Raw genomic sequence first — 27,374 nt, forward strand, 5'->3', positions numbered from 1 at the left:
GCTTGAAATACCTGAAATGGTTTCTGTTTTCCCGACTGAGTCTGGATGAAGAAATACAACCTTCTACGCACGAGATATTCCTGAGAACATCTGGAGCAGGAGGGAGTGGCATGAAGAGTCGCTAAGAATCCATCCCTGGGCTCCCCTTTCATGGAAGCTTGTGACCTCTAAGGCCAGGATGTGCAGAACGTGCTCAGCAGAGCTGCTAGTCTCCCCATCTCCATTCTCTCGGTTTCCACCAGCTCCCTTAATCAGAAAAGCTCCACTTTTATTTGTTACCTATTAAGATTTGGCAGTAAAAATCTGCTGAAAGAGCCATTTACAAACCACTGCCCTTGAAGAGGAGGGATCTGGTCACAAGCAAACCATTTCCCGTTGCACTCCAGCCTCCAGATACCAGCCAAAGTAGGGATAAAAGTCAAACTCTTAAATTACGGCACAGCTCCTAAAGACTGAAAATGAATGGCAGGAAAGTCTATATAAATATTTACTTAGAAACAAATGACCAGCTTTCTCCTTATTATTTTAGTCACATGAATTCTAGTATCTTTTTAAAAAAATGTGTTTACTGAGTACTGAACAAATTATAAATTGCTCTCATTTTGAACAAGATCTGCCAAGACTCCCTTGCAAAGTAGATTCAACCTTTCCTTTGGAAAATGTTCCATGGAACCAATGAGCTGTCCAATTTTTCAGAAAAGTATACCATGAGCTTCTCTACTATTTTCTAATGGAATCCCAGGTTAAAGATGTAGACTTCCACAAAGCTGACTTCTTAGAGAGGTCACTCCATTTGGAGCTGCTTTCAACGATTATATAAAAAACTTCAGCTTAATACTGAATTTTTTTTTAGAGGGAGAGAGAGAGCACACACATGTGCATGCATGTGCCCGTGAGTAGGGAGTGGGGAAGGGCAGAGAGGGGGAGAGAGAGAGAGAATCTTAAGCAGGCTCCACGTCCAGCATGGAGCCCCATTGATCTCACCACCCTGAGATTATGACCTGAGCCAAAATCAAGAGTCGGACTATTAACCAAAAGAGCCACCCAGGCGCCCCAATACTGAATTTATCTTCTAAAACAACTCCAAGTTTGTGAGCACACTAAGCATGTAATACCTTCCAGGCTCCACAGTTTGGATCACTGGCCCTTAAGTCATGAAATTTAGAAGGAACCATCTACTGACCCCTAAAAGCTTGAATCTCTTTGTTCTTAGGCTCATTCATCAGAATGTTTAGTTTAAAAAAGTGGGTACTCATCAGTTTTTACATCTTTCTCTGCTGGACTAAGTAGAATTTTATTTTCAGAGAAACAATAAAATGACATTGGTAAATCTTGGTTTCGTAAGACACAAGAGCTAAACTGAAAATATATTCACATTCATTTGGAAATTAAACATACACATCGAGATTATAGCAAAACTTGGTCTCTGTCCGCTAATTTTATGGATATATGCACAGTGCCCCTGTTCCCTCCACTACACACCTGGGGACCCTTGGACAGTGAGGACCCTTTTCTTTTCCTCTTGTGAGCCCACGGTGGCCTCTGCCTCTCCCCACATTCCTCTCTGGGTGCCAACAATCATATTGGTTCTTGGGATCATGGCCAAACTTAAGTCTATAGTTTCTAGAATTTCTTCAGATTTCCCTGTTTTGAGAATAGGAATACATGCTGTAACCTGGTGTTATGTCATCTTTCACATGTTCTACATTTTCCCAAATTCAGCAAATTTCCTGAATACCCCAAGATAATCTATTTGAATTCTACTTTAAAACAGCCACAGGCCATCGATGTTTTCCTCACACTTGTTTCTTACTATGACTTGTCTTCCATCTTTTCATTTGAAAAATGGTCCCCTTTCTAAATAAAACAGAAACAAAAGAAAAGTAGAGTGGTTCTGCCTTCTATTAGCATCACCTTTACCATTTTGCAATTGTGGGCCCATCCATTTCCTGTTCTTTCTGTGTCTAAATACGGCTAAATTTTATTGTCTTCAGCATCTCTAATGACCATCAAGTGATTCTGGGTGTTTGCTACCCTGACACTTTACCTAAGGCTCACCTTACATCTTCTCTGCCTACTATGCACTCATTCTTTCATTCTTGTGTCCTTCCATGTGGGCTCACCAGAGAGCTCTTTGGAGGCGAGACCATAGTGTGGTGATTCAAAGTCCAGACTGGAAGCAAACTGGGTAAGTTCAAATTCTGGCTCCACCACTGACTGCTTAATAGCTATGTGCCCTTGGGTAAGTTATTTTACCTCTCTGTGCCTCAGTTTCCCAGCATGCAAAAATAAGAGATAATCATGGTATTTGCTTCATGGGGTATTGTGAAGATTAAATGAGAGAGTGTGTGTGTGTTTAATAATATACCCTAGCATAGAGTATGTTTGATATTATTTCTTGTTGAAATGATTTAGCCTTTTATGGTGCAAATTTTATGTTGTATCATCTCCTACAAATATGAACTATGTTCTCTTTGATAGGCTCTAACCATGGGATCACAGCAATATTTTTTCTAAATGTCTGAAAATTTAACTTCGTGAAAATGATACATCCGGCCATGCCTGGTGTCTATTTACTGTGCAAACTCCAATATGATATGGTAACATTCTCCAAAGACTATTATAATTTTCACTTTCCCACTGAATTCTTCCTTTTGGTCAGAATTACATACAGAATACTGAGTCTCCGCATTTTCTTCCCTCTTGGGAAGAAAAATCATTCAAAAGACAACTCGAGAACTTAATTCTCATCCTATTTTAGCTGAATTAGACTTTTGGAAACTACTTGAAACCTCCCATCACTGCTGCCACCATGTCACTTTCATCATTTTATCCAGAAAGCATCATTCAGAGCCTGCATTTCACTGAGTGGACTGCAGTACGCTTACAGTATACTTACTTGCTTCTACAGAACTCAAAATAAACATACGGGATTGTCTACAGAGTTTTAATTTCCTTCAGTGCTACAAACGGTCCATTTTGCATTCTGCCATTATTTTAGGTGAAAGCATCGTATATAAAACAAAGATTTGTTCGCTAATTACTAGTAAGTAATTAGCGAAATCAGTAGTATAGTCAATTCTCAATAAAACTCGTACAGGATCCTGTATTTTATTTTTTTTTTAGGATCTCGTATTTTAATTTTAGTTATCAGCATCATCCTGTTTCTTCATTAAACCACTCACAAGAATTACTACTAAGTTGAGTTACTTTAGGGGCATTCAGATGCTTACTGCCCAGGGTGGGCATCACTTCCGAGTCCTGCTCGGTTATTTATCTTGTAATTATTATAACATGTTTATAATTTCATATGCTAACCCATAAGCAGAATTCCTGGTTCACTCCATCTCCCAACATGGGACAAATGCAGGGCAGGAGACAAATGACTTTTGAATGAGTCCATTTTGCTGCTTCTAGACTAATATCTAAGGTTAGATTTGTGTATTAGAAATCAAATACCATTATATAATTGTCTCTATACTGAAAATATGACTCATTCAATTGAGTATATCTAAGGAGAATTTTTTTTACAATAACGTTCTAGTTCAACTACTAAATGTGGATAGTTTCCTTTATTTGCTCATATTTATGTCTGAGCTGTACTACACATCTGTGATGTGCAGGTACCGTTTCATTTTAATGAGCGTCACTCCAGCATATGGCTCTACTGGCAGAGCTAACTCCTTGTCCCAGCACAGGGCTTGGCACAGGCACAGTCCACCAGTTGCACAGACAAGGAATCTGGAAAGGCTTTTGACGTCTGTATCCTGCACTGCCTATATTGAATTAGTGAGGAATGTCTGCTGATCATTCTTCCCTCATATCTCCGAAACCATCCCCACTGCCTCCATCTTGGTGCGGTCCTCCACCATTCATCACCCGTGTTGGCATAGCAGGTTTCTAACTAATCTCTTTGCCTCAAGACTTATTCCTCTCCGATTTAGCCTCCTAGAGTCCTGCTGAAGAAATCACTCCAAAATACCATTTGATCATGTTCCTCTTATGTCTAAAAATCTTTCGATGGCTTAGCCTTACCTGTCAAATTACATCTCAACTTGTCCTTGCTCACATCTCCAGCTTCATTGCTTGGGGCTTCCCTACCATGAACCTTATGGGCCAGCCCCAGTGAACACATGAATTACCCTGAACTCACCCTCTTTTCTTTCACTTCATAGCCTTTTCTCCTCCCCTCCTCTTCCCTTTTTTGGTTTCTCCTCCATAAAATGCCCTCTATCCTCTCTTTGCCTGGTGAATTACTCTTTAAAGATCCAGATCAGCTGCCCCCTTCTCCAGAGGCCTTCTCTGATACTTACATTCTCCTTAAAACATGCTTCCTGCATTCCCATTGTATGTTGTGTTTACTCCATTGTTGCCCAATCACAATATAGTGTAATTACTTTCATGCCTGTCTTTTCCATGACCTAGAAATCCCCTGCAGGCAGAAGGTAGGTCTTGTTCACTCATGGCCCTGAGGCCTAGCATATAGCTGTGTTATTTGTTAAGCCGAGCTGATCCACAAATATTTACTGAATGAGTATCTTCTCTGATGGCCCCATGAGACAGTGCTGCACTGATTTAGTTTAATTTCTATTGGATAAATTCAACAGAACACATGATTTATGAATTCTTCTCTATGCCTATAACCAGTGTGGCTCTCCAGCTGATTGACCATGTGTCTTTTTGTCTCCTCAGTAGGGAATGTCTACTGGAGATGAATGGAGAGGAAAGCAGCTGGCCAAGCTGGAGAGTGAAACAGGACAGTCAGAGGACAAAGGCAAAAACAAAGGAAAGCCAAATTGACTTTTCTAGCACCACTTTCAGGTACTTCCTCATTCTCTGCAACTCAAAGAATCCATAACACAAAACATTACCCCAAAAATCCCTTCAGACAGTGAAAATCTCTGTGTTTCTGCATTTATAGTGTTCATCTGAGTTGCTTTATTTAAACATAAAGACTTGAAAATACTGCTCCCTCCGCACGTCCTACCACAGTATGCTTTCCAACATGCTTTGAACTTAATGAAGCAATTCTGGTATTTCAAAGTTTGTTAAAATGTCACATCTGTTTTTATTAGATAAGGAAGCAAGTTAAATGATAAGGAAGAGAAGTAAAGGACTTTTTCATCCAGGAAATAGGACACATGCCCAAGAATCGCCCGAACAGATTTTCAGAAAGAAAGAAAGAAACCCCCTCACATGAATAGCTGGTAAAAACTGCCATATGAGAAAGTAGAAATCATCGTTAGAGTGGACAGATGAATCATCAACAGTGAGGGGTGCTGCAAGAATGTATGAGAAGGAAAAAGCTAGAGAAGCCAAGTAACATTTCTTCTCAGTTTAATGGAAAGTCATGTGGCTCCCAGATCAATGTCCCAGCTCTGCCACTGGCTAAGCCTAGATCATACTTCCATGCTTCAGTTTTTCCATCTGTAAAATGGGAATAAAGATGCTAGCTTTCTTCTTATTATTCATTTCATAAGTTACTTCATTTAGAGAGGTTTGGACCGTGGCTGTGGGGATTAACCAAATGATGACTACCGTAGGAGTCACAGATGGATAGTGAGAGAGGGTTTCTGCCGGGGACGTGACAGGAAAGAGGGAAGGGAAGTAAATACAAAATGGATGGAATGACTTTTTGGGTAACCCTGGAGTGCTCATTTCAGTGAAGAGAGGAGGGATGCCCAATGAAGCTCAGAAAGGGATGTCAACTCATCTGAGATGAGCTGTGATGAGCGGGCCTGACTGCGTTCGCGCCCATCAGCTCAGTAAACACTAATGATGAAGAGAGTGCAGACTGCGACTGGTGATAAAGAGCCAGCTAAACACTCTATTAGTTTTTCATTTTGTGAATGAATGTTCTTCATGGAGTGTGTACACTAACCAGTAATGAATTGGCTCCTTAGAACTGCCTGGGGTACTCCTCTTTGCTTCTGCAAGAAGGCATAAATTTCACATGGAAATCAGCACTTTTAAGGAGGCAATAACTCCTTTAGAAGGTTTGTTTTCAATTAGTTTCTACACACATCCTGCTTTAAGAAAATTTGCCTCTTTTCAATGAACCGTCCATCCTTCCCTATAAAGATTAAAAGAAAAAAGAGGCAAAATGGTCTTCCATAAGATTTTATAGATAAATAGATCGCTCTGATTTACCTAAGAGCCCATGTATAAACTGGGAATATTTAAGAAAACCAAAAACTCTGAAGCCCTATTAGTCTTCCATAACAATAAAGTGAAATCAATCTCTTACTAGTCAAGTCTTGCACATTAAGCCTGATGATTAGGTTTCCTCCATTCACCAAGGCCCTGCGAACCTTATCTACCCCCGCAGAATTAGAAAGTCAGGCCCCGGGCCTCTGAGACACATAATCGTATTTCATTTCCCTGGGTTTAAAACCGCTATAGCCCACGAAGGACTCTGCGGTGAGGGCTGAGGTTCTCTTTTCAGCCTTTAACCAGCCTCTCTGTGAGTTTTTCAACTAGAAGACATTTCTTAAAAGCGAAGGGTCTGGGGAAGGTCTTTGGAACCTTCTGGTGGTGGGTGTGTGCGCCCTGTGGTTGATAATCCTGACCCAGTGAAGCGTATACTCATACAACAAAACTGAGGAAAAGCCTGAGAGAAAAATACAGTTGTTTCTTCAACTTAGTTGGCTTTCTTTTTAATATAAAAAGTTAATTTCAGGGAGATTGCATACTGACATAAACAACTACATGAGGAGCCAGGAGGTCTGAATTCCATGACTGGTTCTTTTGCTGATTTTCTAAAGAGGGCTTTGGATTTATTTTCTTCTCTGAGATTTATATACTGCTTGTTTTCCTAAGAACTTAAAGTTCCTTCTTATATATTACCTTATATTAGTCTTAGAGATTTTAATTAAAAAGATATATTACATACATAATAAAAACCTCCTAAAATATATACTGCTATTTCTAAACTAACATTCTTAACATTCATCCCTTCAAGTCTAACCTATGGTTTTGTTCTTTTCTCCATAATCTTCAGTATGGAGATAACTCCTAGATAACTGTGTTAAAGCAGAAACCCCTGTATTGATTTGACTGGGCGTCTGTATTCATGTCCGATGTAGATAATGGCCCCACTAGGCTATAAGGCCCCAAATGACCTGGGCCTTGTATCTTCCGTTCACCACTGAATTGACTTGCCTAACAGAGCAGGTTGAATGAGTGAAGTGACAGAATGAATGAGGGGACACATAACCTTTCTTCCTTGGTGTCATTTTCATCCTCCTCTTTCCCTTCATGGGGGTTCTCATCTCTTTCTTTTTTGATGTTTTAGTATTATGGATTCCTCTCTAATAATTTAAGTATAAAATCAATCCTTTCCTCAAATCCTTGACAGTAATCATCCCACAGTTTGGTGCCCACAACATTTATTATTTGTCCCTTTTATCCCCCACCCCTTGCCTTACTCGTCAGACAACCCTCCTGAACTCTGGCATTTCTTTCGTCCCTGGACTGTTTCTAGTCTGAAAAGAAGTTCCTAAAAGCTCACAATTCCTGTGTTCTCCTATGGAGTGTATTTTGTAGTTTATTGTACCACAACAGCGCTTAAGTAAGGCTGATGGTTTTTCTTGTTGCTCAATTAGCATTTATAAAACACTTAAGTATACTCTAAAATGTCCTCTAAAACTAAAAGGCATTCACAGAGTTGGTTTTAAAAAAAAAAAATTCTGAGCTTTTCAAAGTGCTGAGCCCTTTAAATATGGCAATTGGTCCCCCACAAAAAAGAGGAGCCCCATGCCAACCATTCTGTGATAGCTGATAGAGAGTGAGTACAACTTCAGGGAGTGACTAGCTGGGGCCCCAGGCTGCTGCACGCCTTCCCCTGGGAGCTGGCTTTTTGTTTTTCTAATGCCTGCCACCCTAGAGTCTCAGAGCCATCCCTACATGGACAGCATGTGAAAACATATTGAAATCCTCCTCAGATCACAATACATCTGTTCTAAGAGGCTGGATGAGAGATGCCAGGGGAACATTAACTCAGAATTTCCTAACTCAAGTGCAATTAAAATCTCAGCCACAGTGAAGAATTAATGTAGCCCTTTGCATTTGAAATACATATTTTAATTAAATGACACCCATCTGCAGAATATGAGACTGCATTTTTATTGAGGATTTCAAATGATATAATCTGTTCCTATGAAGCATAAATGGCTTGGTTCATGTTTCCAGAAACCTCAGAAGAATTATATAGCCCTGGCATCAGCACATGTGGTGACACTCAACTTTGCTTCAATTTAAATCTGTTTAACTTGCATGATAAGTGTTGTTTGTGTGATAAGATTTAGATTGTGTATAAAAGTGACAGAAAATAAGAGCACAGCCATTTAAACGTCTTGCATCATTTCTGCGGCGAGTCTGTCGCGGCGAGTCTGTCGCGGCGAGTCTGTCGCGGCGAGTCTGTCGCAGCGAGAACGCCAGGGTCAAGGGCAGTGCATCTCTGCCCTGGCTAGAGCTGTGTAGCCACGGTGATAAGCTTTTAACTCATTTCGCCTAATGAGAAACTTCCTCTAAGGTGAAAGATATGCTTAATGGGCCCAACGACTGAAAAACAGACAGGACAGCTACCTGGGAGTGGCACAAATCCATGTGACAGAAATGATTTCCGGTTGGTGTTAAGTTTCAGGAAACCGAACTACCCTAACCAGAAATAGACAGCAAATGCTTCCCTTTCTCTTTAGCGCGGTTATTTAGTATCTCTGCTCCCTGTGGCTGTTTCACCTGTATGTCTACATTAAGTACAATCTTCAAGATAGAGCCCCTACAGAGGGCAGGACGGAACCTGGATTCCGGACCTGGCTGAGGCACCCTGCTGATGTGTGACCTCGTTTGGCTCGCAGTTTTCCTGTCCATAAACTGCCTCCCACCTGGTTGATGTAGAACCAATGCCAGTTGTTACTGCAGGTGAGAGTCAGGTCTGGGACTCACACCGTCCTAAGTTCTAGTCCTGGCTTTGCCACTTGCTACCTGCATGATTTTAGAGAAGTTGGTCCATCTTTTGAACCTTACTTTTGTCAACTAAAAATCGAGATGATAATGCTTATTGTATGTTTCCTATCGCTGCTTTGACAAATTACTACAGATGCAGTAGTTTAAAACAACACACACTTATTATCTTAGAGTTCTGGAGAGTAGAAGTCTGATATGGGTCTCCCTGGGCTAAAACTGAGGTGTCAGAGGCTGTGGGGTGAATTCACTTCCTGGTCGGTGTGAGCTCCTAGAGGCTGTCCACATTCTGTGGGTTGTGGCCCCTTCCTCCATCTTTAAAGCCAGCAATGGAAGGGCGGGTCCTCACAGGGCATCACTCCCACCTCTCATCTGTCTCCCCTTCACTTTTAAGGACCCTTGTAGTGACACTGGGCCCACCTGGATTATGCAGGATAATTTCCCTACTGCAAATTGAGCTGAGTCGCAATTTTAAATCCCCTTTGCTGAACATACTTGCAGGTTCTGGGGATTAAGACGTCAACACCTTTTGGGGGCTACATTCTGCCAACCGCACTTACCTTCAAAGCACTATAATAATTAGAGATAATGTTCTAAAACTCCCAGTATAGTGCCATGTGCATAGTAAGTTCTCAGTAAATGGCAGTGTTCATCATTGGAGCTGCCTAGCTGACTAAGGTCCTGTCAATCTTGGAAGTTCTGTTATCTTATAAGAGAGTGAAATGTTTTGCTAATAGCTTTATGTTTTGATCATAAAGAAGTAGGTTCCAAGTTCTGATCATATATCTGTAAACATTTGTCTGTTAATGGCCAGAATATTGTTAACAGCATAATATCTGACTTTCTACTTAATCTGTTGGTAGAAATTTAAGGCAAGTTAAATCTTCTGCTGTGATTATTATACTCCTAGGAGGATCTGCCTCAAAAACTCTGTCAGATAGCTTGTGGAAATATCTTAATAGTGAACTGCTTATATTATTACTTACGGGGGTATAATGTTGTAGCTCCAAATATTAAACACACTTGAATTATTTTACCAGTTTTTCTCACGTATATTTATTTATGCATGCACATATAATATAAAGGCTTAATATTTCATTATATGTAAAACTTAGTAAATTATCAGGGTTCTACTATTTCTTTTGGAAGTAGCTGAGAATCCAGTTCTGTCTACTCTGTGTTAGGCATCCTGTTGGTTGTAGCTATCCGATAGCCCTTAAGAAACCAGAAAACATCTTAAGATAGTGTGTCCATAAGCAAGGCAGAATATAGGCAGGCCACCTGAGATCTTATTAAATATTAGATAGGAGAGCTCTTATTATCTCATCTAAACACAAGCAAATAAATTATGCTGGTATGATTCGGATTTGGTGGTCAGTACTAGGAATGAGGGCAGACTACAGTTACTCTCATCATCAGTTTCACAGGAGAAACTGGAAGTCCAGATTCCAACAGACATTTGGGAAGTCTGTTTTTCTCTAGTTCCTGGATGTCAGGAAGACTGGAATTTTATGGACAACAGGTTCTTCCTTGACTGGGTCTACCTAACGTTTTCATGCAGGACTGTAAATTATTCATTACAATTGATCATAAACTCAAAAGTGAAGACCCACGGAGGACTTCTACTACTGTAATCACTTTTTAGTTCACTTTTTAATTGTAATCAAAGCTAGAGATGCCCATAAAGAGTCATTTTTATAAGCTTTTTCACGAGGCAACCACTTTCAACTCTTTTAGTTGATTTCCACAGTTCTCAGCCTTCTATAGTTAAAGAACTTGTCCACTTTGCTGCTCCTTGATTTTCCACTTCTCGGTGTTTGTTTCCCTCCCGCTAGCAAGATGAGGACTTAGCTCCCTCCACATATGCACACTCTTCCCACTGCTTTCCTGCTACTGCTGCGTCTTAACTTTGGCGAGATCCGTATGTCATGTTGACGTTATTCTAAGTGCCCCTGACATCTAAGGCTGTGTAGTATGCCCTCCTAGTTTTCCCCCCTTGAACCACAGGCTTGTTTCCTCTGGTGCTAATAATGGCCTTGTTACTTATTCGTTTGCTTAGTTTCTTATGTACTCAGGGATCATTCAACCCCGAACACGTCCCTGATCAAACAAATTCTTCTCTCCATAAATCCAAACACAGTGGGTATTCTATCAGTATCATCTTCCTGAACAGATGTCTCCCGAGACCTTCTGAATGTTTCATCTCTGGGCCAGTTACTTCTTATGCCTGTTGCAATAGCTGCCCTCCTTGGTATCTCCTGTCATTACCACGTTGGGGTTCTTTCTCTGTGTTAATGATCTCCGCTTCTTCTTACCATGCCTTCCTATCTTTATGTAAACTCTTCAAGTTTGGTAGATTCTGAAGAAGGCTGAATGGAAAAAAATGTTTTTTGAGATCTTAGATATGCCTGAAATGTTTTTGTTCTTCCCTCACACCGAACTGACAGTTTGGTTAGGTACCGGATTCTAGGTTGGAAATAGTTTTTCTTAGAACCTAAAAGGTATTTTTCTATTATCTTCCTGCTTCCAGTGTTACTTCTGAGGAGTCATTGCCTTTCTGCTTCTTGATTTTTTTCTATAAACCGCTCCCCCACCCCCTTTTTTTCCCTGGACAGTGTAGGGTTTTCTCTTTATTCTGAAGGTTCTGCAATTTTGTGATGACTGCTTTGGTAGGAGGAACCTAGCTCAGTTTTCATCCATTAAGAGACTCCGGTCTTGTCCAATTTGAAAATCAATGTTTTTTCCTTTGGGAGGCTTTTTTCATTTTTCTTTGCTGTTTCTCTTTCTCTCTTCTCTCTGTGGCCCTGTTATTCAGTTGTTGGACATACCGGCTGCTCCTCGAGTCCTTTTTATTTTTGCCTAGTTTCTATTTGTCTTTATGTTGTCTTTTTTCTTTTCTTTTCTTTTTTTTTTGATATTTCTTTAACTTTTCTTCTAGTTTGGGACTATAATTTTTCACTTATTTTTATTTCTGTGAGTTCTTTGTGTTCTTTGAATGTTCCTTTTGTATAGGATACTACTTTTGTCATAGATGCAGTATCTTCTCTTCCTTCTTCTTCTGGGATACTAACTATGGGGGGTGTGAGTGCTTTTTTCTCCTGGATAATCCTTGTTTCCTCTGAGTTATGTTTTTTTGTTTATTTTGGTCTCTGTGTTTCATATTATCTGGTTTCCTCAAATGTCTCCTGTCACTGGCTATGTGATCATATTTAAGTGGGACTGACTGAAGTTTTGCGTCTGTGGAGCTGGAGCCTGTGGACTGTGGTCATCGTGGTAGGTGATTTGGTTGGTCTGCTTCATTGGGGAACTATGGATGTCGGTGTCTTTGGGTTATGTTCTTGTTTTTCTTCTCTTGGGCTGCTCAGATTCTTCAAAGACTTTCCAGTCTCTTGTCTGAAGTTATATACCTGGCTGCCAGCCAGTCGGGGAAAGAAGGCAGCTCTCTAACAGTCATTTATGTGAACTGTGAATTAGCTGCCCTAATTTCAAGATGGTAGCCCCACATTCAACTATGACTTACGTCCTGCAGTCCAAGGAATCTCTATCTTACCATTTTTAGAAAACAAACCTCCAGTGCTCTGTTATGATTCGATAGGAGCAATGCCACAGCTATGTGAAAGAGGGGAGAGAATCTGAGAGTAAATATCTCACAAACAGCTTTCAACAAGTCTTCCTGTTTTCAGCCCCATCTTCATTCCTTCTTTCAGAGGTAGTTAGCTACACCAATTTTTTTTTTTTTTAACGTTAAGTTGTATAACTTCTTGGTGTACTCACTACTGGTTCAGAAATTAGCTTTCTTGGATTTTTCTCTTCTATTGTCTTTGTTCCTGTGGACTTATACCTTTAAAATTCCCCTTTGCTTTGTTTCAGTGGAACAATGGAAGAAGGACAGATAAATGTGTATGCTCATCCATCAACTTTTTTTTTTTACAATTATTTAAGGTTCATACTAAGTGACAATTATTAACTTTATCATTCTATTGCTATGTGGTTGGATCTGGAGTGTATTTTACTCAGAATGGCCTTCTTCAACTTCCCCCAATCTATAGATCCATCAAATTTGCTGAACGTGCCTCCTAAATTCTAAAATTCTATGCCAGTGTCTTCCTTGGCAAACTGCATGCCTGGGTGTATCAAAGCGATATTTTATGTAAGATGGGAGGCATCACAATTGATCATGTTATCCTTCCTACCTCAATGTCTTGAAAAGAAATCTGCTAGGAACAACATAAAAGAGAGAGGTGGCAGCTTTTATTGATTCTTCATAGCCTCTGACTCTGTGGGCATGAACGATTCATAGCTAAGTCTATGAGTTGAGTTCAACACTAATCTCCAGTTACAGCATCAAGTTTAGAAGGTGCTCTGGTTAGAGTAGAAGGTGGAAAGCCTAGAACTCAGGACCTAGCTTGCTCAGGACTCCTCCAAACTGTCTGGAAATCACTGCTCTATGGCAAAAAAAAACGGGGGGGCCTAAATCAACAATTTATTAGTCTACTGGAGTAAACCTAGAATTGTTTTCTGAGGAGGATTTGACACGGCCTATAGCTTCTCCTTTAGCCCAACTCCAGATAGGTTTTTTTTCACTGGCTTTCACAAATGTTTACTGGGTTGATGCCACAATATTGCCCTAGTGAGAGAGGCTATTCTTATTTATACTATAGCATTAACTATAGTCCATATCGTATTATTTTAGATGTACTCTCATGGTAAGTAAATGTTAGAAATAAAAACTAGGGAGTTACTGGGATTGTAGGGGTAGCAGGTGGGGAGGAAAGTTCTCTCTGAGACTGCTGCATAGGGGACTGTGTTCTTGGAGTCATCCAGATAGAAATATATACTACCCCACCAGAATAATAGTATTAATGAAGGTTAAGGTCGATTTTTTTTTGTCCATTTATGTTAATTGAAACAATCCACATTTTTTCAGCCCCTTCTATGTACTGGTACCATATTAGTTAGTATAAACAGGAAAGAAACCAAGTCCATATTTTCAAAGTCCATACTTTCAAAGTCTGGTTGGCAAGGTAGATACAGAAACAGATAAATGGCACAATACGTGTGCAAAATGCTAGAGATAGCTCTTGGGTATGACAGAGCTCAGATGAAGGTTACTTAATTCAGTCTGAAAGGGCCCACAAAAGTTTGTGGAAGTGGTGATGCTTAAGCTGAATTTTAAAGGAGGAATGGGTGAAGGAGAATGGGAAAAGGTAGGAGAATGGCCATTAAGTTCAGAGGAGACAGCTTGAATAAAGATAAGGGACTGAGAAATGGCATGACATTGCAGGAAAATTAAGGGCAGTTTGGTGTTCATAAAAGCAGAGATACAGATTGTGAAGAACATTCTAGGTCATGTTAAGGATCTTGGACCTTGCCCACAGGACGATGAGAAGCCACTGTAGCAAGCTGTATGGTCAGATTTGCCTTTAGATAGATCACTTTGGTATAGCAGTTGTAGGAGGAGAAGAATGGAAGCAGGCTACTGAGAGGATTCGGGTGAGAAACAATGGAGGTGTAAATTAGGGCAGTGGCAGCAGGGATGAAGAAGAAATGACAGATGTCGAAATATTTAGGAAGTAAAATCAGCAGATCTTCATAGCAACTATCAAAAATAGGCATTATTATTATACCTAATTTAGAGATGAGATAATTGAAACTCACAGAAATTGAAAATCATGTCGCATATCCCGTAACCAGAAATAACAATGTTTCTATGGGGGAAATGCATTCAGAGTTTTAAAAAAGAACTTCTGGATCGCAACACATGCATCAGTTGGTGAGTGAATATTTGTGCCAAAACAGGTACTGAATGAAAGATTAAGGAAAGGAAAGACCAGTCCAAGTAGAAGGTCAGAAGGAACATTTTCAGTAAGTAAAATCCACATTTAGCAAGGGATAAAATAGGTATGTAATTAAATACATTGCTTTAATTAAGGACATTAGAGTCTAAAAATACTTGAAAATCCAAAGGTACTGTTTAATCTTAGGAGAAATTCTTAATGGAGATAAATAGATGATTTGAAGGGAACCTTCCTATGCTCTGTAAGATAATTGTTACTATCAGTGCTTGAAAGGAGAGGAAGGAAGAAAGGGAATGGGAGTACCTGCAGATACAAGAAAAAGGGCTGGCTCATGTAAACACAGATTTACCAGGCAGTTCAGCAACAGAAAGGTAGCAAATTTCAGGCTCTCAGTGCAAGCACTTTGTTAATTTAATTTAATTTGATGAAATATTTACTGAGTACCTGCTATGTTCAAGGAGCTATGGCTGAACGGGTTCTGTTATTGATACTGATAATTATACCGGCCTTGTCAATGTCTGTATCACCACAAAGAACTCACTGGGCCCTGTGCGGCTCACCCAGGTTGGCTGTGGTTTCTACCTGGTGCATTGGTTTATAATCCGAGCCGACGTGGAGCGGCTGATGAGGGAAAGCAGTCTTAGTGCGAGCTGATTTGGCAGTGGTGGCTGGGTTCTTAACTAATTCACATAACTAATTCAGTGTGGAAAGTAGGAAATTAAGTGAATTGCAACATGGGTAATTGACCCCTAATGAATTCAAGCTAAATAGTTATTTTCACTATTCTGGTTTCTCAGTATATTACCGGGATGCATTTTTCAACCGTTTAGATGTTTCAAATGGCTCTGCTAAAACTAAAAGAAACTCTGTGATAATGAAACCTTTTTGCTGTTTCATGGTGTATGTGAAACCTTAAGTGATCCTTGGTAAAAGACTGGTATACAAAGAAAATCAGGGAATAATCCATTAACCAAATAGTGGACGTAGAAAATACCATATTAGCACTTAAGAATCTTAACTTTCTAATCAAAAGACTGGAGTGGCTTGAACTCTTTACAGTCTTTTATTTTCTTTAATTTTTTTTTATTATGTTCAGTTAGCCAGCATATAGTACATTATACGTTTCTAAGACTAAAGTTATACTTTGCCCTCAGGATTTTATTGAAGACTGAAGATTATAGTTTAAAAAACTGAGTACTTTAATCAATGAAATAGAAATCAAAAGAACAGTAGAACCGATCAACGAAACTAGGAGCTGGTTCTTTGAAAGGATTAGTAAGACTGATAAACCCCTGGCCAGACTTATCATAAAGAAAAGAGAAAGGACCCAAATAAATAAAATCATGAATGAAAGTGGACAGATCACAACCAACACCAAAGAAATACAAACAATTATAAGAACATATTATGAGCGACTATATGCCAGCAAATTAGATAATCTGGAAGAAATGGAGGCATTCCTAGAGATGTATAAACTACCAAAACTGAACCAGGAAGAAACAGAAAACCTGAACAGACCCATAACCACTAAGGAAACTGAAGCAGTCATCAAAACTCTCCCAACAAACAAGAGCCCAGGGCCAGATGGCTTCCCAGGGGAATTCTACCAAACATTTAAAGAAGAATTAATACCTATTCTTCTGAAACTCTTCCAAAAAACAGAAATGGAAGGAAAACTTCCAAACTCATTTTATGAGGCCAGCATTACTTTGATCCCCAAATCAGACAAAGACCCCATCAAAAAGGAGAAATACAGATCAATATCCCTGATGAACATGGATGCAAAAATTCTCACCAAAATACTAGCCAATAGGATCCAACAGTACATTAAAAGGATTATTCACCACGATCAAGTGGGATTTATTCCTGGGCTGCAAGGTTGGCTCAACATCTGCAAATCAATGAATGTGATACGATACATTAATAAAAAAAAGAACAAGAACCATATGATCCACTCAATAGATGCAGAAAAAGCATCTGACAAAGTACAGCATCCTTTCTTGATTAAAACTCTTCAGAGTGTAGGGATAGAGGGTACATACCTCAATATCATAAAAGCCATCTATGAAAAACCCACAGCAAATATCATTCTCAATGGGGAAAACTGAGAGCTTTCCCCCTAAGGTCAGGAACACGGCAGGGATGTCCACTATCACCACTGCTATTCAACATAGTACTAGAAGTCCTAGCCACAGCAATCAGACAACAACAAGAAATAAAAGGCATCTGAATTGGCAAAGAAGGAGCCAAACTCTCACTCTTTGCAGATGATATGATATTTTATGTGGAAACCCAAAAGACTCCACCCCAAAACTGCTAGAACTCATACAGGAATTCAGTAAAGTGGCAGGATATAAAATCAATGCACAGAAATCAGTTGCATTTCTATACACCAACAACAACACAGAAGAAAGAGAAATTAAGGAGTCGATCCCATTTACAATTGCACCCAAAACCATAAGATACCTAGGAATACATATAACCAAAGAGGCAGAGAATCTGTACTCAGAAAACTATAGAAAACTCATGAAAGAAATTGAGGAAGACACGAAGAAATGGAAAAACGTTCCATGCTCTTGGATTGGAAGAACAAATATTGTGAAGACGTCAATGCTACCTAGAGCAATCTACACATTTAATGCAATCCCTATCAAAATACCATCAACTTTTTTCAAAGAAATGGAACAAATAATCCTAAAATTTGTATGGAACCAGAAAAGACCCCAAATAGCCAGAGGAATGTTGAAAAAGAAAAGCAAAGCTCGTGGCATCACAGTTCTGGACTTCAAGCTCTATTACAAAGCTGTCATCATCAAGACAGTATGGTACTGGCACAAAAACAGACATATAGATCAATGGAACAGAATAGAGAGCCCAGAAACGGACCCTCAACTCTATGGTCAACTAATCTTCGACAAAGCAGGAAAGAATGTCCAGTGGAAAAAAGACAGTCTCTTCAACAAATGGTGGGAAAATTGGACAGCCACATGCAGAAGAATGAAACTGGACCATTTCCTTACACCACACACAAAAATAGACTCAAAATGGATGAAAGACCTAAATGTGAGACAGGAGTCTATCAAAATCCTAGAGGAGAACACAGGCAGCAACCTCTTCAACCTCAGCCGCAGCAACTTCTTCCTAGAAACATTGCCAAAGGCAAGGGAAGCAAGGGCAAAAATGGACTATTGGGACTTTGTCAAGATAAAAAGCTTTTGCACAGCAAAGGAAACAGTCAACAAAACCAAAAGACAACCAACAGATTGGGAGAAGATATTTGCAAATGACATATCAGATAAAGGGCTAGTATCCAAAATCTATAAAGAACTCATCAAACTCAACACCCAAAGAACAAGTGATCCAATCAAGAAATGGGCAGAAGACATGAACAGACACTTTTCCAAAGAAGACATCCAAATGGCCAAGAGACACATGAAAAAGTGCTCAACATCACTCGGCATCAGGGAAATCCAAATCAAAACCTCAATGAGATACCACCTCACACCAGTCAGAATGGCTAAAATTAACAAGTCAGGAAACGACAGATGTTGGCGAGGATGCGGAGAAAGGGGAACCCTCCTACACTGTTGGTGGGAATGCAAGCTGGTGCAACCACTCTGGAAAACAGTATGGAGGTTCCTCAAAAAGTTGAAAATAGAGCTACCGTATGACCCAGCAACTGCACTACTGCGTATTTACCCCAAAGATACAAATGTAGTGATCCGAAGGGGTACGTGCACCCCGATGTTTATAGCAGCAATGTCCACAATAGCCAAACTATGGAAAGAGCCAAGATATCCATTGACAGATGAATGGATAAAGAAGATGTGATATATATATATATATATATATATATATATATATATATACACATACACACACACACACACACACACACACACACACACACAATGGAATATTATGCAGCCATCAAAAGTAATGAAATCTTGCCATTTGCAATGACGTGGATGGAACTAGAGGGTATTATGCTAAGCGAAATAAGTCAATCAGAGAAAGACATGTATCATATGATCTCACTGATATGCGGAATTCTTAATCTCAGGAAACAAACTGAGGGTTGCTGGAGTCGTGGGGGGGTGGGGGGGATGGGGGGGCTGGGTGATGGACATTGGGGAGGGCATGTGCTATGGTGAGAGCTGTGAATGTGTAAGACTGATGAATCACAGACCTGTACCTCTGAAACAAATAATACACCATATGTTAAAAAAAAAAAAAAAAGATAGTAGGAAGGGAAAAATGAAGAGGGGGAAATCGGAGGGGGAGATGAACCATGAGAGACTATGGACTCTGAGAAACAAACTGAGTGTTCTAGAGGGGAGGGGGTTGGGGGGATGGGTTAGCTTGGTGATGGGTATTAAAGAGGGCACGTATTGAATGGAGCACTGGGTGTTATATGCAAACAATGAATCATGGAACACTACATCAAAAACTAATGATGTAATGTATGGTGGTTAACATAACAAAATAAAATAAAATTTAAAAAAAATTAAAAAACACCCAAAAAACCAAAAAAAAAACTAAGTACTTTAAAGTTATGGTAGATGTTTTAAATTAATGCATATAGCTATTTATTTTTAAAATTCCTCTCTATATGGCATTAATGAAGTGTTAGTATCCTATACACCATCCTAGGGGTATTCAGGGCTACTCAGACATTTAATAGTCTATAGTTATTCTGCTTTTAAAAAATAAACGTTTATAAGACATCTAACTGAAAAAAAATTCATATGCACAATCAACTCAATGAGACATGTTATAATTCCTAATGAGAAAGAGAATGCAGGTGAACACAGACAGGAGCCCTCGATGCCCAAAGGGCTCTGGGCTTGGATGGCCTGTCATTTTTGTCACCGTTTTTACTAAAACCACCATGCAGCAGCTTCTTCATTTCTATGTCTCCTGATACACTCAAGTGCACGTTTACAGAGAAAGTCATTTAATGAGAGCTGAGGTTTAACCTGAAGTTTTGCTCGCTGTGACCCTGAATAAATACCCCTTTACCCTATGCCTGAGTTCCATGGCGACATGGCTTTTGGGAGGCTGTGAAGTGTAAGGGCTCAAAGTCTAATTTCAAAATGCAATGCACCAAAGATCCCTTGACAGTGAAATTAAATTCAGGCAGACTGGCCTAGTTAACAACAGGTAGGATAGGAGAAGGGGGTAAACAACTGGAGACAGACCTGGGCATTCCACACTGAGTAGCACTATGGGCAAATATTGGCAGCAGAATGGAAGAGTCAGAAATAACATATCTTCAGGATGACTAAGAATGGAGAAACAAGCTTTAAAGAGAAGAAGCAGAAGGAAAAAACCCTACCACTGATCGAGAGATCACTGTTTGCTAGGCACTGTGTCAGGTGTTGTGCATACATGAGTTGACTCGATCCTATGGGAAACTGATAATACAGATAATCCCATGGGTGATATTAAAAGTGCCTGTCCACGGCCAAGCTCATGCTTGTCTGCTGAGTTATGCTGGTGCTGAGGAACAGGGGTAAGGCAGGAGCATAACACTAGATGTAGGTCTTGCCTCAATACTCCATGGGTAGGGCTGGGTCAAGAGAAGAGAAAATCTGGGTACAGTGTTGAAGAGAAGCACCGCTCCCACTCGTTTGTAGGCGGAGTTTCAGGCCACTGGTGGTGCGTGTGGCAGCCATCTGTCCGTCAGTGACCCATGCTCTGCTTCCCCGAGCGAGGCAGATACAGCAGCATATGCAACCGTCTTTTGTGGGGGCGTTTCTCTAGCACACTTCCAAGATTTCTGTGAAAAGCCCCAAGGCTGCTGGCTGGAGAAATGTGGTAATTGGGCTGTGGCACCTTTAAACAAATAACATGAAGGAGTTTTCCTCATGCTCCCTCTTTTAGAAGCAGGCATGACAGAAGTTCTGAACATCTCCTCTCTCTGAGTAAAGTTTGAGCAAATATTTTTCTTCATAAAGCCAACCCTAAAGGATGGCCTTCATAATTCCTGTATGAAGAGAGACTCTGATGCTATTTCTGTCTTGGTGCTTACAATAATAATCCATAAATCTTAAAATTAATATTTTGGTAGGAATTTCTCTCTGCGCTTTCGCAGTATCCTGATATCACTCTTTAAAAGACTGTACTGTAAAAAGTCAAAGTCTTGTCATCACAGTTCTTGAGTGAAGTTCTATGTTGCCCTAAAAATTGTGTAAGAGACTCTCTTGGAGGAAACGGACAGGTCCTCACTAGACCCACAGAGTTTCCAATGAAGGGAGAGGACACGTGACCACTTTATTCTGATCCTTTGTTCAGCCTGCCTCACCTAAATCTCCCAGAGATTCCTCACTATAAAGAGAAGATGCTTAATTAGAAAATAGCTCTATTGTGCTCGCTTCGGCAGCACATATACTAAAATTGGAACGATACAGAGAAGATTAGCATGGCCCCTGCGCAAGGATGACATGCAAATTTGTGAAGCGTTCCATATTTTTTGCACAAACAATGAATCATGGAACACTATATCTAAAACTAATGATGTAATGTATGGGGATTAACATAACAATAAAAAAATTAAAAAAAAAAAGAAAATAGCCCTATTACATGACAGTGTCCAACACAGAACCTGGAGTAAAAGGTAAACACCTAAAACTGTATGTTACAGATCAGTTCCGAAGCTTAGAGAAAGTATATGCTTCTTTTAAAAATAATTCACTAAGAACCACAGAGAACTAATTTTTTTCAGACTTAGAACATTAAGATTCTCAATAATGAGCTATATAGAGAAAGCGATATTGTTTGAATTTGCATTTCTCCCCCAGGTATTAGGCTAATGACTTTATCATTTTCCTTTCAGGAAGTTTCTCACATAAAGACAATCTATATACAGAGACCCACTTACATAGCTTATCACCACCTTTACTGAGGTTCTATAATATAATAATTCTGATAATACCTTGGTTTGTCTTCCAACAACATCAGGCTTCATAATACCTCATCTTCGCCCTACGCTGTGTGTTTTAGAAGAATGAGGCTCCGAGGAGATACAGAATACACACATATTGGAAAATAAAAAGAATAAAAAAGAGGAAACCCTCAATTGCAATTAAAATGCAATAGTCCTCCACGACACATCCCAACGCTAGTTAATACAGACATTTCCAATAACTTTAATCTTTAAGTGGTGATTGTCAAAAAAAAAAAAAAAAGAAAAGAAATCAAGTTTGCGTTTCTTAAAAGACAAGAGGGAAGAAAATGACTTGTCATATCTGACTGGTTGGGAAATATAAAATCCAATTCTGAAGAAGTAGAGATAAGAAAAGTGCTGGGAAGTGCCATCAGCTTAGCAAACACTAAATAATGAACAATGCAGAGACTGTCCAGCATGATAAAATACTCTATTAGAGGGACTGTTTTTAAATGAGTGATAATTGTGGCCCATCCACAGAGAAAGGTTATTGAATTTTTATCTGTAGCAAGAAGCTTTTGACAGACTTGCAGAAAAGTCACCTACAAATAGTACCTTCTTTAGATGAATTTGACCAAAGGGGTTTTCCAGCATGTGGCATCTTTCTGACATTTACAGGATTTTTGCTTCCTTGAAGAATCTGATCAGATATTCTTAGTTTCTAGAAAGACACTCAGGTTTTTCATCAGTTGTACAGAAAAGTCCTCATTATTCTTCCTTTCATAAAAATTGGATTAAGTTGTTCGTTAAGGACTCCAGTCAAATCCACCCAGGATTCAATGAACAGCGCTCAAAGATGTTAGTACCCAGAATTAACTGCTGTTAATAAACAACACTGTGGTCTTGGAAACCCATACCTGATGTGTACCTATATCTCCCATGGAGGAGGAGGTCTTTTACATTTTTATTGTATGATTTACAATACTGGATACACATTTATAGTATTGAATTTAGGACAATAAAGTAAAAAAGAACCTTTCCAAAATACATGACTACAAAATTTGGTTCCAAAAGAGATCTTCGTTGTGGATGGGGGAGGGGAGGCGGTACAGCTTCTAAGCTTCAGCTTCTTAAAATGGGTGGAATGTCAAGATCACTTACCCCCATGTCCCCTTTTATTTATTTATTATTATTTTTTTAATTTAAGTAGGCTCTACACCCACCGTGGAGCCCAATGTGGGACTTGAACTTGCAACCCTGAGATCAAGACCTGAGATGAGATCAACAGTCGGATGCTCAAACGACTGAGCCACCCAGGCGCTCCGACCCATGCCCCCTTTTAAAGCTCACTCAATGCCATTCATGCCAGGGATGCAGCATCACATTCATCTTGCTGTAATTTTGGGAGACAGCTGAAGAAGAGCATTACCCCTGGGGGGAAACAGAGGCACATCAGTAACAGGTGATTATGTTGTTTTTCTAGACACTGTGGTCTGCACTCAGTCAGGTTTTAGCCTAGATTTTGTCACTGTCCCATTTTGACCTTAGGCAAAGGTCATATTTCTGTTTCATGATCATGCTTTGTAAAACTGAGAGAATGAAGGCTGGCCTGTCAACTAGCTTGAGGCAGGGATAAGGGATTAAGAATGAATGATTACAAAGGACCTTGAAAATATGAAATGCAATCTAAACACTGAGTCCGTTATGGTCATGGTGATGCCCTTTGGGACTGCTGCGTGCACACACGATTCGCACACAGTGCCCGACTGCTACACTTGACTGGGGCTGGAAGTCTGGAAAGGGTCCTTATGCACTACAGATTAATAAGTAAGCTGTCTGAAAAAGCATATCCAGTTTACATTTAGAGCATTTTTCTAAATTCAATCTCCACAGACGGTAATTTCTTCCATTAAATCTGGGCCAGCCCTCTATCCTCTTCATTTTTTCCCCGTCAGGATTCGTCTCTCCTACCCACTGCGCTTTGTGGCATACCTAAACTTAGTTTCATGGGTGAAGAAATTAAAAGACACACTCTTTTTCTAGTGAGGAGTTCATTAAGTCATGGTTAGTGGGCTTATCTTAAGTTTTAAAGCACCCAACTACCTCAGGGCTTCTCTAGATAAGAGCTTAGATTTAATAGTACAATCCATGCCTTCAGGTACAATCTTTCACTCTATCCTCATTGTAAGAGGCTTCTGTTATTTGGCAGCCAAATCAGTCCCCTTAGGTTTTTTGCTCAACTCCTACTGCCCTAAATAGCTACTCCTCCTCACCTCAGGTAATCCTGCATCTGCCCTATCCTCCCCAGTCTGACTCCTCAGCACGCCATTTAAGAGCCCTCTCTTGTTTTCCAACCTCCTCTGGCCTCCCCCCCTTAACCAAAGATTTTCAGTTTTATTTCTTCTTCCTGTTGCCATTTTATAGTTTTGTTTGCAGATACAATTGTTCAGCTGGAAGCTCCCAGCCACCATACTTAAGTATCCATGATATTACCATATTTTAATAAAATATTTCCCTTACGGATATAAACGTTGGCATTTTCAGAGGAACAGCCACATAATTCTTTATGGACAGGTACTTAGAGCTCCGTAATTATGTTGAAATGCCCACAGCACTAGGCTTCTGTAGCTTCACAATTGATAATCACCTCTTTGCCGAGGGAGGTTGGGTACTGCTTTCTAATCAGTCCTCAGGACAGGACAATGAACTCTACGGATGACCAGCTGACTGACAGGAAGGGAACTGTTTTCGATTCTGTCTTTAAATAATAACTGAGCCCTCTTTTCATAGTTCTGAAGAACAAAAAGGGTATCTTTTGGCGATTCAACTTTGGCTTCTCAGATGGGCACTTGTAGACAGAGGTGACTCTCAGATGCAGGTCCATTCTCAGACACATTCCCATGACCTCTGAAACACTGGGGAACTCTGTGCAGTGAGAGCCATGATTTACTAGAAATGATTCAGGAGCACAGATGTTAGAGTTTGAAAAGCAACCACAGGACTTGAGATCAAAGAGAAGCCCAAAGGGGCGGGAGGAAGGTCAAGACCCAGCACTAAGGGAGGAGAGCAGTGAGTGCGAGCTCTAGTGAGACGGTTGAGAGTAGGAACCCCGGGAGCCCCATCCTAAGTCCCTGTGCTGTGTAGCACACACTGCTAACAACTCCCAAGTTCATCATCCCTTTTTTTTTTTTTTTAAAGATTTTATTTATTCACTTGACAGAGAGAGACAGCCAGAGAGAGAACACAAGCAGGATAAGTGGGAGAGGGAGAAGCAGGCCTCCCGCTGAGCAGGGAGACTGATGTGGGGCTCGATCCCAGGGCCCTGGGATCATGACCTGAGCCGAAGGCAGACACTTAACGACTGAGCCACCCAGGCACCCCTCATCATCCCTCTTAATGGTTACAGTAACCTGATGAGTTTGTATCATCGTTTCTATTTAACAGGTAAAGAGACCTATTTAGAGAAGGCTATTCGGAAAGGCTAAATAATTTCCCTATGGTGACACAATAACTTGCCTCACGTATCTCCAAGTGGATCTGACTTCAAAGTCACATACGTGCTATATGCCTGCCTCCTAGACCAGGAAAAGTATGGGAGAGAGTCTATGGATTAAAAGAGCATCATAGATATTCAGGGAGAGGCAAAAATGGCCCTGATTTAGGAGCCATGTGAGGGCACTCAATGAGAGGAAAGGGAAAAAACAGAATAGAAATGTTTAAGAAGAGGAGTAACCATTGTGTATCAGTATTTAAAATGTACTAAAAGCAAAGCAACATGGGACAGCCTGAAGCTGGGACGATAATCAGCAACAATAGTGCATAATGCACCAGTATGGAGCAAGAGTTAGAGGGGTCCAGACGGTCTTCCTTATAAAATGAGAGAACCACCAGCATCTCTACTGTTAGTAACAACAGGGTTTCAAGAGAGTCCTAGGAATCAGGTGAATACCCTAAGCACAGGGACTTTCTGCGCAATTCCTTCTTAAGATGAATTTCAATCAGTTTATAAATAACAGAGTACAATTAAGACTGAAAATGAACAAAATGGAATCATCATAAGATTATCATTTGGTGTTTTTTACTCCTACAAAACATATGATTAGTTGTGAAACTGGGTAAAACATGGGAACATACTTGGACATTATTTTAAAAAGTAATAAAAGCTCATACAAAAGTAGAAGTAGCTTCAATTAAGTAAGATCAAAATAAATGCAGAGTTGGACAGTGGGCAGGAAACTCATGAAGGAGATGCTAAGACCAGTGGTAATTTAATTTTCTCAGTAAAAAGCATGATCATGAGGGGCACCTGGTGGGTCAGTCGGTTAAACATCCAACTCTTGATTTCAGCTCAGGTCACGATTTCACAGTTGTGGGACTGAGCCCCGCGTCAGGCTTCATGCTCAGCGTGAAGTCTGCTTGAGACTCTCTCTCCCTCTCCTTCTGTCCCTCTCCCCGCTCATGTATTTTTTCTCTCTCAAAATCAATAAATAAAATCTTAAAAAAAGAAAAAAAAAGCACGCTCATGAAATTAACCAAGGCAGTGAACATGGACAGTATCACCAACAGAGGAAGGAGAATGGTAAGAGTGAAGCCACAGAAGGACAGTCAAGAAAATGACAACTAATAAGACCAAAAACTGATGATGGCCTAGAAAGCCTAACCTCGGAAAGATGATGAGAGCAACTGAATATGTACAGTCGTGCTAAGGAATACCTGACGGGGAGCTGTCTGATAACAGTCCACAAATATCTGAAACGTGTAAATACTGCAGCAAGAGAGGAATTACCACGTGTGGAGTTTTAATTAAAAATAATCAGATGAAATTATGACAGGGAAAAATCTGGCTTAATAGTTTGACAAATGCAAAGCTGAAACAGGACAGTGTCCCATGAGATCTTGCCTAGGGACATTTTTATTCACATTTGTGTCAAGGCAGAAAAACATACAGCAGTAGGTGTGTGTGTGGAGGAGTCTGCATTTTCTCTTTCATGTACCGGTAAAGCAGAGAAAGCAGAGAAAGTATGAGAGAATTCATAGTCCATCTTCTAGAAAATGATAAATTACAGCAGGCAACCAATAAAGGCCTCCCGGTACGCCACAAAACCACGCACGTGAGGGATGGGAGTACACAGACCTGGACCTGTGCCATCCTTAATTTCAGTTACACAATTGACTTGTACACAATTCAGCATTCATTCAATTGGTTTGGGAATTGCAGCCTTTTGTATTAAGGGAGACAAGGATTCCTTGTGCCCTTCTCATTTGGCTGGCTTGAGAAGGGTAAGAGGAACGTTTTTATTTTTAACCAAAGCTGAGACACAGTTTGGCTAACTAAAAAACTGCTAAGCAGAAGTGGGTTGTTGTCCTGACTCTGGCATAGACTCAAAGTATAACATTTTGTGCCTGGTGTTCTTGTCCAGAAAATAGGAAGTCATGTTAATCCCAAGCTTTTGAGAATAGAAGAACTGGCAAAATAACCAAAAATAATTTCCCCAACAGAAGAGGAAGAGAGATTAAAGAAGACACTAGGGGGGCTCCCAGTCTGTGGTTCTTCATCTTGGCTATTCGCTGAATCACCTGGGGAGATGATAAAAAGCACAGTGGTCTAGGCCTCTCCCCCAGAGGGCTGAGCGAAAGCTCCATAGGTGATTCTAATATAAGCCAAGGATGTGAACCAATCCTTTAAAACAGTGGTTCTCAACCTCCGATCTGATTGGTTTGGG

The 27,374-nt window shown here is 40.1% G+C and overlaps 1 protein-coding gene and 1 non-coding gene across 2 annotated transcripts in view; one reads left to right on the forward strand and one right to left on the reverse strand.

Moving 5' to 3' along the window:
• Nucleotides 1–27,374, reverse strand: part of EXOC4 (exocyst complex component 4) — a 731,914-nt gene that overhangs the window by 78,956 nt on the left and 625,584 nt on the right. The gene's annotated exons all lie outside the window — the stretch shown is intronic.
• On the forward strand, nucleotides 21,132–21,238 carry LOC116631202. Its single transcript, XR_004299133.1, has one exon. It is a non-coding gene; the product is annotated as a U6 spliceosomal RNA (small nuclear RNA).

Source organism: Phoca vitulina, unplaced genomic scaffold (genome assembly GCF_004348235.1).
Source record: "Phoca vitulina isolate PV1807 unplaced genomic scaffold, GSC_HSeal_1.0 scaffold4, whole genome shotgun sequence".
Taxonomy (NCBI): domain Eukaryota; kingdom Metazoa; phylum Chordata; class Mammalia; order Carnivora; family Phocidae; genus Phoca; species Phoca vitulina.